Source organism: Arachis ipaensis, chromosome B01, assembly GCF_000816755.2.
Source record: "Arachis ipaensis cultivar K30076 chromosome B01, Araip1.1, whole genome shotgun sequence".
Classification (NCBI taxonomy): Eukaryota; Viridiplantae; Streptophyta; class Magnoliopsida; order Fabales; family Fabaceae; genus Arachis; species Arachis ipaensis.
The window spans coordinates 81,830,676-81,842,806 of NC_029785.2; positions in this window are offsets into that span (position 1 = coordinate 81,830,676).

Here is a 12,131-nt window from a genome sequence, read left to right on the forward strand (position 1 = left end):
CTCTCTCTCTCTTAAGATTTAGGATTTCTTCTTGTTTTAAGAGTGACTCTCAATCCAGGTTTTATATTTCTTTGTTTTAAACTTCCCTTTCACTTTATTTATTTATTTCAGTATCTGAGTTGGCTATTTATCTTTATAATTGAATTTATGAATCTCTCCCATGTTGCAGACTGTTATTTGAATTAATGATATTTGAGGTATTTTCAGTTTATGATTGTTCTCTTTGATTTAAGTTACCATTGCTTCCCATCTAAGGATATTTTTATTATTCCAGCAATTTTACTTTTCCCCCTTTTGGTCCTGGTTAAGAATTCAGTAACTCAACAGTTATTAAACTCAACATAATTGATAATCGTTATCTTGCTAATTGAGCTGAACTTAAGTAATCCCAACCTTTTCTTAGGAAATAAATAGGATTCAAAGGCCAGATTAATTAGTTCCTTGACTTTCCTTTGCCCTAGTACAGGTTGATCAAGTGGAGTTTAGATTCAACTTTCATTATAGTAAAGAGAGATAACTACGTTGGACCTCTAACTTCACTTACCTTGCCAAAAGTCTGCTTTACAGTATTTCTTTACTCTAATTGCCATTTACTTTACTTATCATTCAAATTACTTGCTTCTCATCTTCTAAACCCCGATTACAACTTTTATAGCCAATAATAAGAATATACTTACTCGCAGTTCCTTGAGAAGACGACCCGAGGTTTGAATACTCGGTAAACAATTTCTAAAGGGGTTTGTTACTTGTGACACCCAAAACGTTTGTACGAAGGGATTTTTGTCGGTTTAGAGACTATATCTACAACGCAACTGTTTCCATGAATCTCTTTACTGGTAAAAATCCCGACGTCAGGGACCCTTGGTTACTCACGATTGCTCATGGCGACCCATAATGGCACACAATGTTATTTCTAATGAAAGAAATCATGGTGTTGGCATCATCAAGGCGGGTAGGTATTGCTTCTACCCACTTGAGTTGGAAAATGGTCCCATAAAGTCTATGCTCCATAAATCAAATATCTCGCAGAATAACATAGGTTGTTGAGGCATTTCATTCTTTTGGGACGTATTTTCCGACTTCTGACATTGGTGGCACGACACACAGAATCGATTAGCATCCTTGAATAAGGTTGGCCACCAGAATCCACAATCCAACACCTTTTTAGCTGTCCATTGTGGGCCAAAGTGGCCGCCACATTCGGACGAATGGCAAGCTTCAAGAATGGGTTGGATTTTAGATTCTGGTACACATCTTTGAATTACTTGGTCCACTCCCCTCTTCCACAAGTGAGGGTCATCCCAAATGTAGTATTTGGAATCACTCCTCAACTTGTCCCTTTGGTGTTTAGAAAAGTTAGGAGGGAAGATCTTAGCAACCAAGTAGTTCGCCAGTGGTGCAAACCAAGGAAAGATATCTGACACAGCATGCAAACCATTCAAGGCGGCTCAAATGATCCGCAACCAAGTTTTGAGACCCACTTCGATCCCTAATCTCAATGTCGAACTCTTGCAAGAGCAAGATCCAACGTATGAGCCTAGGTTTCGACTCATTCTTTGTCAATAAGTACTTTAAAGCTGCATGATCCGTGTATACCACTATCTTGGATCCTAGCAAATAAGATCTGAATTTATCTAAAGCATGAACAATAGCTAGGAGTTCCTTCTTTGTAGTGGTATAGTTGGATTGTGCCGCATCCAATATTTTAGAAGAGTAAGCAATGACATAAGGAAGTTTACCATCGTGCTGTGCAAGTACGGCACCTACAGCATGGTTTGACGCATCACACATTATCTCGAATGGCTGCATCTAGTTGGGGCCTCGCACAATCGGTGCCATGGTAAGAACTCTCCTTAGCTCCTCAAACGTACTCACACATGCACTGTCAAACTCAAAGTCCACATCTTTCTGGAGCAGGCACAACAATGGCAAAGCAATCTTGCTGAAATCCTTAATAAAGCGCCTGTAAAATCCTGCATGTCCCAAAAATGAGCGGACCTTCCTCACAGATGAGGGGTGAGGTAAATTGGTGATAACATCGACCTTGGCCGGGTCTACAAAAATGCCTTCATTAGATACTACATGTCCTAACACTATACCCTGCCTTACCATGAAGTGACATTTTTCAAAATTTAAGACAAGGTTAGTGTCAACACATCTAGCTAAGACCTTGGCCAAGTTCTCTAAGCAACAATCAAATGAAGTTCCATAAACACTGAAGCCATCCATAAAGACTTCTAGACAATTCTCCATTAGATCGGAAAAGACACTGGTCATACACCGCTGAAAAGTAGCAGGTGCATTGCATAGTCCAAATGGCATCCTTTTGTAAGCAAAGGTGACAAAAGGACAAGTGAATGTGGTCTTTTCCTGATCCTCAGGAGCAATGTGAATCTGGAAGTAACCAGTAAAGCCATCAAGAAAGCAATAATGGGATTTACCCGCCAACCGGTCTAACATCTGATCAATAAAGGGCAAAGGCTAGTGGTCCTTTCTTGTAGCGGCGTTCAACCTTCTGTAATCGATGCACACCCGCCAAGCATTTTGTACTCTCTTGGTGACCACTTTACCATCATCCTTTTTAACCGCAGTGATGCCCGATTTCTTAGGAACAACCTGGACCGGGCTCACCCACTCACTATCAGAAATCAGGTATATGATACCCACATCAAGTAGCCTAGTGACCTCCTTCTTTACCACATCAAGGATGGTTGTGTTGAGCCTTCTTTGTGGTTGCCTAACCGGTCGAACTCCCTCTTGGAGAAAGATACGATGCGTGCATGTGCGGGGGTCAATCCCACAATATCGGCTAGACTCCAACCAATTACCTTTTTGTACTTTCTCAGAACATCTAGGAGCTTTCCTTCCTCTTTACTAGAAAGCTCACTAGCAATAATGACCGAAAACCTTTGGTTGTCCTCTAAGAAAGCATACTTCAAATGAGATAGAAGAGGCTTCAGTTCACTCTTTGCCTCAAGTTGAGGTTCCTTTTCATCAAGCTCATGGAGTTCATTATCAACAACTTTCTCTTGTTCACCCTCTTGGTCATTCGTCTCTTCAACAATAGGTAGCTGGTGCACGAAGTTGTGATCTCAACTGTGCCAACAACTTGGTACGCATGATCGTAATCTCAACTCTTTTTCACAACTCCGCACAACTAACCAGCAAGTGCACTGGGTCATCTAAGTAATAAACCTTACGTGAGTAAGGGTCGATCCCACGGAAATTATCGGCTTGAAGCAAGCTATGGTCATCCTTGTAAATCTAAGTCAGGAAGATTCAAATGGTTATGAGGTTTTGACAATTAAAATATAAATAAAATATAAAATAGGATAGAGATACTTATATAATTCATTGATGGAAATTTCAGATAAGCGTCTGGAGATGCTTTGTTACTTCTGAACTTCTGCTTTCCTACTGCCTTCTTCCAACCATGCGTTACCTCCTTCCATGACAAGCTGTATGATCCTCTTGGATGAAAACAAATCCATATGCATTGTCACTGCACGGCTAATCATCTGTCGGTTCCCGCAAGCGTCGGAATAGGACCATTGTCCTTTTGCACACTATCACTTGTGCCCCACATTCACAGGTTTGAAGCTCGTCACAGTCATTCCTTCCCGGATCCTACTCGGAATACCACAGACAAGGTTTAGACTTTCCGGATCCCAAGAATGGTTGCCAATAATTCTAGCCTATACCACGAAGGTTCTAATCTTAGATTAGAAACCCAAGAGAATATACTCCAGCTGTCGTCCAATGACTACGTTGAACATCATGTAGATCGCTTTGTGGTTGTCAGGCACGCATCCTTGGCTAAGTGAGTAACGAAGATTGGGTGATTGTCACGGGTCACCCCTTCATTCTGACTTAACTGAATTAAGTACGAGAGTATATCTTGGAGAAGAAGTGGGCATGAATTGAATAGAAAACAGTAGTAATTGCATTAATTCATGAAGAACAGCAGAGCTCCACACCTTAATCTATGGGGTGTAGAAACACCACCATAGAAAATACATAAGTGAAAGGTCTAGGAATGGCCGTGAGGCCAGCCTCCAAACATGTACAAAATGATCAAAAGATGTAAAACTCCTTAAAATAAATCTCTAAAAGTAGTTTTTATACTAAACTAGTAAATTAGGGTTTACAGAAAATGAGTAACTAAGTGCAGATAGTGCATAAATCCACTTCTGGGACCCACTTGGTCTGTGATTGGGCTGAGCGTTGAAGCTTTTTCATGCTTAGGCTGTTCCTAGAGTTAAACGCCAGCTTTGGTTCCAGTTTGGGCGTTTAACTCCAATTCTGGTGCCAGTTTGGGCGTTTTATGCCAAGATGTTTTAGGCTGAATTTGAACGCCAGTTTGGGCCACTGAACTTCGAGAAAAATATAGACTATTATATATTGATGGAAAGCCCAGGATGTCTTCTTTCCAACGCAATTGAGAGCGTGCCAATTGGGCTTCTGTAACCCCAGAAAATCCACTTCGAGTGCAGGGAGGTCAGAATCCAACAGCATCTGCAGTCATTTTTCAGCCTCTGAATCAGATTTTTGCTCAGGTCCCTCAATTTCAGCCAGAAAATACTTGAAATCACAGAAAAACACACAAACTCATAGTAAAGTCTATAAATGTAATTTTTGAATAAAAACTAATAAAAGTATAATAAAAATTAACTAAAATATACTAAAAACTATGTAAAAACAATGCAAAAAATGGTATAAATTATCCGCTCATCACAACACCAAACTTAAATTGTTGCTTGTCCCCAAGCAACTGAAAATAAAATAGCATAAGAAGAAGAGAATATACAATGAATTCCAAACTTATCAATGAAGATTAGCTTCAATTAGATGAGCGGAACTTGTAGCCTTTTTGCTTCTGAACAATTTTGGCATCTCACTTTATCCTTTGAAGTTCAGAATGATTGGCATCTATAGGAACTCAGAATTTAGATAGTGTTATTGATTCTCCTATTTCAGTATGTTGATTCTTGAACACAGCTACTTTATGAGTCTTGGCCGTGACCCTAAGCATTTTGTTTTCCAGTATTACCACCGGATACATAAATGCCACACACACATAACTGGGTTAACCTTTTCAGATTGTGACTAAGTTTTGCTAGAGTCCCCAATTAGAGGTGTCCAGAGCTCTTAAGCACACTCTTTTTTTTTTGCTTTGGACCACGACTATAACTGCTCAGTCTCAAGCTTTTCACTTGACACCTTCACGCCACAAGCACATGGTTAGGGACAGCTTGGTTTAGCCGCTTAGGCCAGGATTTTATTCCTGTGGGCCCTCCTATCCATTGATGCTCAAAGCCTTGGATCCTCTTTACCCTTGCCTTTTGGTTTAAAGGGCTATTGGCTTTTTCTGCTTGCTTTTTCTTTTTTTTTCTTTTTTTTTGTTTTTTTCTTTCTTTCTTTTCGCCAAATTTTTTTTCGCAAGCTTTTGTCTATTCACTACTTTTTCTTGCTTCAAGAATCAATTATATGATTTTTCAGATTATCAATAACATTTCTCTTTTTTCATTATTCTTTCAAGAGCCAACAATTTTAACATTCATATACAACAAATTCAAAAATATGCACTGTTCAAGCATTCATTCAGAAAACAAAAAGCATTGCCACCACATCAAAATAATTAAACCAATTTCAAGATAGAATTCGAAACCATGCACTCCTTGTTCTTTTGCAATTAAAACATTTTTTCATTTAAGAGAGGTGATGGATTCATAGAATATTAATAGCTTTAAGACATAGGCACTAGACACTAATGATCATGTAATAAAGACACAAACATAGACAAAACATGAGGCATAGGAAACGAAAAATAGAAAAATAAGGAACAAGGAAATTAAAGAACGGGTCCACCTTAGTGATGGCGGCTAGTTCTTCCTCTTGAAGATCTTATGGAGTGCTTGAGCTCCTCTATGTCTCTTCCTTGCCTTTGTTGCTCCTCCCTCATGGCTCTTTGGTCTTCTCTAATTTCATGGAGGAGGATGGAGTGTTCTTGGTGCTCTATCCTTAGTTGTCCTATTTTGGAACTCAATTCTCCTAGGGAGGTGTTGATTTGCTCCCAATAGTTTTGTGGAGGAAAGTGTGTCCCTTGAGGCATCTCAGGGATTTCATGATGAGGAACTTCCTCATGCTCTTGTTGAGGTCCATGAGTGGGCTCTCTTGTTTGCTCCATCCTTTTCTTAGTGATGGGCTTGTCCTCTTCAATGAAGATATCTTCCTCTATGACAATTTCAGCTGAATTGCATAGGTGACAAATGAGATGAGGGAAGGCTAACCTTGCCAAAGTGGAGGGCTTGTCTGCCACCTTGTAGAGTTCTAAGGATATGATCTCATGAACTTCTACCTCCTCTCTAATTATGATACTATGGATCATGATAGCCCGGTCTACAGTAACTTCAGACCGGTTGCTAGTAGGAATGATAGAGCGTTGGATGAACTCCAACCATCCCCTAGCCACGGGTTTGAGGTCAAGCCTTCTTAGTTGAACCAGCTTGCCTCTTGTGTCTCTCTTCCATTGAGCGCCTTCCACTCAAATGTCCCTAAGGACTTGGTCCAACCTTTGATCAAAGTTGACCCTTCTAGTGAAAGGGTGAGGATCTCCTTGCATCATAGGCTAGTTGAATGCCAACCTCACATTTTCCAGACTAAAATCCAAGTAGTTCCCCAGAACCATTGTGAGCCAATTCTTTGGGTTCGGGTTCACACTTTGGTCATGGTTTCTAGTGATCCATGCATTAGCATAAAACTCTTGAACCATTAAGATCCCAACTCGTTGAATGGGGTTGGTGAGGATTTTCCAACCTCTTCTTCGAATCTCAAGTCGGATCTCTGGATATTCATTCTTTTTGAGCTTGAAAGGGACCTCGGGGATCACATTTTTCTTGGCCACAACTTCATAGAAGTGGTTTTGATGCACTTTTGAGATAAATCTCTCCATCTCCCATGATTCGGAGGTGGAAGTAATTGCCTTCCCTTTCCTCTCTCTAGAGGTTTCTCCGGCCTTTGGTGCCATTAGTGGCTATGGAAAAATAAAAAGCTTAACCTTTTCCCACACCAAACTTAGAAGGTTTGCTCGTCCTCGAGCAAAAGAAGAAAGAAATGAGTAGAAGGGGAAGAAATAGAGGAGATGGAGGGGGGTGTAGGTTCATCCAAGGGGGAAAGAAGTGTTTGTGATGTGTGAAAATGAAGGTAGTAAGGAGGGGTATTTATAGGGTAGGGGTGAGAGGGGGGTTTTGGTCATGTGTGGGTGGGTTTGGGAGGGAAATGGTTTGAATTTGAATGGTGAGGTAGGTGGGGATCCTGTGGAGTCCACAAATCCTGAGGTGTCAAGGAATTTAAGTCCCTACACCATTCTGGCATTTAATCACCCATTGTGTGCCAAATCTGGCATTTAACGCCAGCTCTGCTACCTTTCCTGACGTTAAACGCCAGTCTGCTGCCCATTTCTGGCGTTAAACGCCCAGAGTGTTGTCCATTCTGGCATTTAACGCCCAGAATGCTGCCAGGCTGGGTGTTAAATGCCCATTCTGCTATCCTTACTATTGTTTAAACGCCAATAAGCCTGTCCTCTAGGGTTTGCTATTTTTGATGCTATTTTTCATTCTATTTTTGATTTTTTCATTTGTTTTTGTGACTTCACATGATCATCAACCTAAAGAAAACATAAAATAACAATAGAAAATAAATAAATATAATTAAATAACATTGGGTTACCTCCCAACAAGCGCTTCTTTAATGTCAATAGCTTGACAGTAAAGCTCTTAGAGAGCTTCACAGAGAATCAGAGCTTGATGTTGGCCTCCCAACACCAAACTTAAAAGTTGAGTGTGGGGGCTCTGTTTGACTCTATATTGAGAGAAGCTTTTCATGCTTCCTCTTCATGGTTACAGAAGAAGATCCTTGAGCCTTAAACACAAGGTAGTCCTCCTTCAATTAAAGGACTAGCTCTCCTCTGTCCACATCAATCACAGCTCTTGCTGTGGCTAGGAAGGGTCTTCCAAGGATGATGAATTCATTTTCATCCTTCTCAGTCTCTAGGATTATGAAGTCAGCAGGGATGTAATAGCCTTTAACCTTCACTAAGACATCCTCTACAAGTCCATAAGCCTGTTTCCTTGAATTGTCTGCCATCTCTAGTGAGATTCTTGCAGCTTGTACCTCAAAGATCCCTAGTTTCTCTATTACAGAGAGGGGCATGAGGTTTATACTTGATCCCAGGTCACACAGAGCCTTCTCAAAGGTCATGGTGCCTATGGTACAAGGTATTAAGAACTTTCCAGGATCCTGTTTCTTCTGAGGTAATTTCAGTAGAACCAAATCATTTAGTTCATTGATGAGCAATGGAGGTTCATCCTCCCAAGTCTCATTATCAAATAGCTTGGCATTCAGCTTCATGATTGCTCCTAGATATTGAGCTACTTGTTCTTCAATAATATCTTCATCCTCTTCAGAAGAAGAATTCTCATCAGAGCTCATGAATGGCAACAGTAAGTTCAGTGAAATCTCTATGGTCTCTATATGAGCCTCATATTCCTTTGGTTCCTCATTAGGGAACTCCTTGGAGGCCTGTGATGACAAGTCATCTTAGCCTAGTTTCACTAGCCTTTTTCTTTTGTTTTCAATTGAATTATGCACTTTCTTGAGCCAAAAGCAAGCCAATTGGGTAGATTTTCATGTTTCCTTTGATTTAATCAACCATGTATGAATTCATGCTATTTCATGAGGTTTTATGCTATCCTAACTTTTTGGCTAACGTTGGCGCTTGAAAAACTCCCTGGGCTAGCAAAAGTTTGCGCCAACGTTAGCCCCTAACTTTCTGGCTAATGTTGGCGCCATGAATAACTAAGGGGAGGCCAACGTTGGAGAAAAAGTTAGACCCCTAACTTTTGCCCCAACGTTGGTATCAGCAAAACAAGGGTGCTGATGTGAAAAGTTGGAGCAAAAGTTAGACCCTAACTTTTACTCCAACTTTCACTCAAGCTTTCATGATTCCAACCCGGTTCAATTCGGTTCTTCTCCAAACTCCAAGAGCAATCAACCAAGGCCTCTCTCAACCCAATTCCACCAAGAGCAAAGGCCCAATTGAAGGCTTGAAGACCATTTGAAGAAAGTGTATAAATAGATTAGAATTTAAGTTTTAGGGGGGCTTCTTTTTGGAGTTTTCAGAAGAGCTTTCTTTTCTGGTTTGATTGAGAGCTCACTTTTACATTCTAGCATTGTTGTTTTAATTCAAGAGAATTTGGGAGGAGAATTGATCTCTCTTCTTCCTTGTTCTTGCCCAGCACTCTTTACTTTTCTTGTCTTGGATCTTGGGTGGAGAATTTAAGAACTTCTGTTTCAATCTCACTTTGGGATCTTGTTTAATTTTCTGCTTAATTAAATTTCAGTTTCGGTTAATTGTTCTTCATCTACTTTCTTTGTAATTTACAATTTCTTTTGCAATTGTGCTTGTTGGATCTAGGAAGGCATTGAGATCTAGACTTGGTTATCTAGTCTCTTGGGTCCTGAGATCCGGATTTCCCATTTCCCATTCCCTGTTTACTGTTTTCATGCTTATTTACATTTCTGTTTTAAGATCCGGTTCAATCCAAGTCTTCTTCTATTTCTCTGCTTGTTGCAATTTTTCATTTCCTTGTTTAATTTCTGCAAATCCAATTCCCAATTCCCTTTACAATTCAAGCCATTTACATTTCTTGCACTTTAAGATTCTGCAATTTACATTTCTTGCGTTCTAAGTTTCTGCCATTTAATTTCTTGCTCTTTAAGATTCAGCACTTTAAATTCCAGTTCTCTTTAATTTCATGCAATTTACCCATTTCCTTTACTTTCTATGCAATTTCAATTCTGCAAATCACAAATCTCTCAACCAAATCTTGATTCGCTTGACTAAATCAACCACCAAACTAAAATTGCTCAATCCATCAATCCCTGTGGGATCGACCTCACTCACGTGAGTTATTATTACTTGATGCGACCCGGTGCACTTGCCGGTTAGATTTGGGTGTTTTGGAAAAATTCGTTTCTCCGCGAAAATATCCCATCAAGTTTTTGGCGCCGTTGCCGGCGATTGATTAGATTGACAATGATTAAGTGAGGTGGTGATTTAGATTTAGCATTTTTATTTTCTGTTTCTCTAATATTCAAGTAACCTGCTAACTGTTTGAAATTTTGCCTAAGATGACTGAAACTTCGCTTTAGCAACAAAGTGAAGTTTCCCTGGAAATTTCTGACTCTATGCAATGTTCTTGCTTACACAAGAGAAGCAATTTCTGCCACTAATCTCCCAAGTCCATCAACTGTTTGATACTTTGTGCCAGCTAACCTTCTGAATCACATTCTAAGCTTGAAAATATTCAATCATCACTTGAATTGTTTGTGACTGTGCAGATCATGGAAGGGAACTCAACAAATTCTAGCAATCATGAGAGTAATATCCCCACCTTGGATGATAATGTAACCCATAGTTCGAAGCAACTATCCATAGCCATGAATGATGTAGCCCAATGGTTTGAAGCTTTTCCACAAGGAAGCATTAAACTACAGTCTCCAAGCAATCACTCTAGCATGCTCCAACACAGGCCTCAGAATGATGTGTACAATCCACCTTGGAGAACTCATTCTAATGGGAGGGGGGTTGAGAACCAAAACCAAAGACCAAGGGACTTCAACAGCAACAATCCCAGCTTCAATAATCAACTTAAAACACACCCCCACAACAACAATCACACGCACTTCCAACCTCGTCCTACCTCACCATTCGCCCAAAATGACCTTCATCGACCACCACAATTGACACAGCCACAACCATTCCCAACCTTTCAAAGAATCTATATTCTAGAAATGCTGATGGAGAGGTCCATAAAAATTCAAGAAATGATGGCAATAGAGCAGGAAGAAATAAAAAAACATCAAGAGATGATAAGCAAGAACCAAGAGGCTTCACTCAGAAGACTTGAAAGGTAGATAGAACAATTGGTTCAAAACCTTGCTGAATTGGGAGAGAAGAAGGGGACTCTGAACCCAAAGAGCCATGAAAAGGATGCTGGATTAAAAGAGAAGGGAGTCATGGAGGAAAGTAAGAAGGCTATGGAAAGAGAAACAGAAAGAAGGAAGCCCATAGCAAGAGAAGGAACCTAAGGCAACAGAAGCCTCAACTTCCATGATCAGAGGATGAAGGATGTCAAGCTAGTGACAATAAAAGAGCGCTTGTTGGGAGGCAACCCAACCTGAGGTAGTTTTCTGTTCATAACTATTTTAATAAAAAGGTTAAGTAGTTTTATCTATAATGCAAGAAGCTAAGTTTGGTGTTGCACACCAAAACAATCTAAAGGAGAAGGCAGGATTCTAAGTTTGGTGTTTCACCAAAATCCCATTATAAAACATATTCTCACTTTCTGCATAATGCTGGCTTCAAGCATGTTGGATGAACTAGTTAACTATTCTGCTGTTTCCTAGTTTTCAGTTTTATTGCTTTTGAAAAAGAAGAAGAAAAGAAAAAATTATCACACATGGTTAATTTGATGCATGAAAACCATTGGCAAGGTACTAAGTTTGGTGTTCCCACACCAAAGTAAGTTCAAAAGCCCATAAATAAATCAGCCAGACTAACCATTGTTTCCAAGTGCTTGGGGAACAAGCAACTTTCAATATCATTGCAGAGGTCCATACAAGCTTTTGGAAGGATTAAGCATCATCAACCAAAGAAACAAGATTGTATTGTTAAGTGATGATGAGAAGAAGGAAAGCAAGCGAACTCCAAAAGGTTGTATTGTTAAGTGATTATCTTACATCAAACACTGCTATGATTGAGAGTGGTTTAGTTTCCCTGATTATCTGTCTGCATAGCATAATTTTTCTGTAATTCAATAAGCATAACCTTAAACTGGAGCTTAAAAGTGTTCGACCTCCAGGGTTGCTTTCTCTGCTTCCACGTTTAAGCTCCAGTTTAACCTTAAACTGGAGCTTAAAAGTGTTCGACCTCCAGGGTTGCTTTCTCTGCTTCCACGTTTAAGCTCCAGTTTAACCTTAAACTGGAGCCAGTTTAACCTTAAACTGGATCTTAAACGTGTTCGACCTCCAGGATGGCTTTCTCTATTTCCACGTTTAAGCTCCAGTTT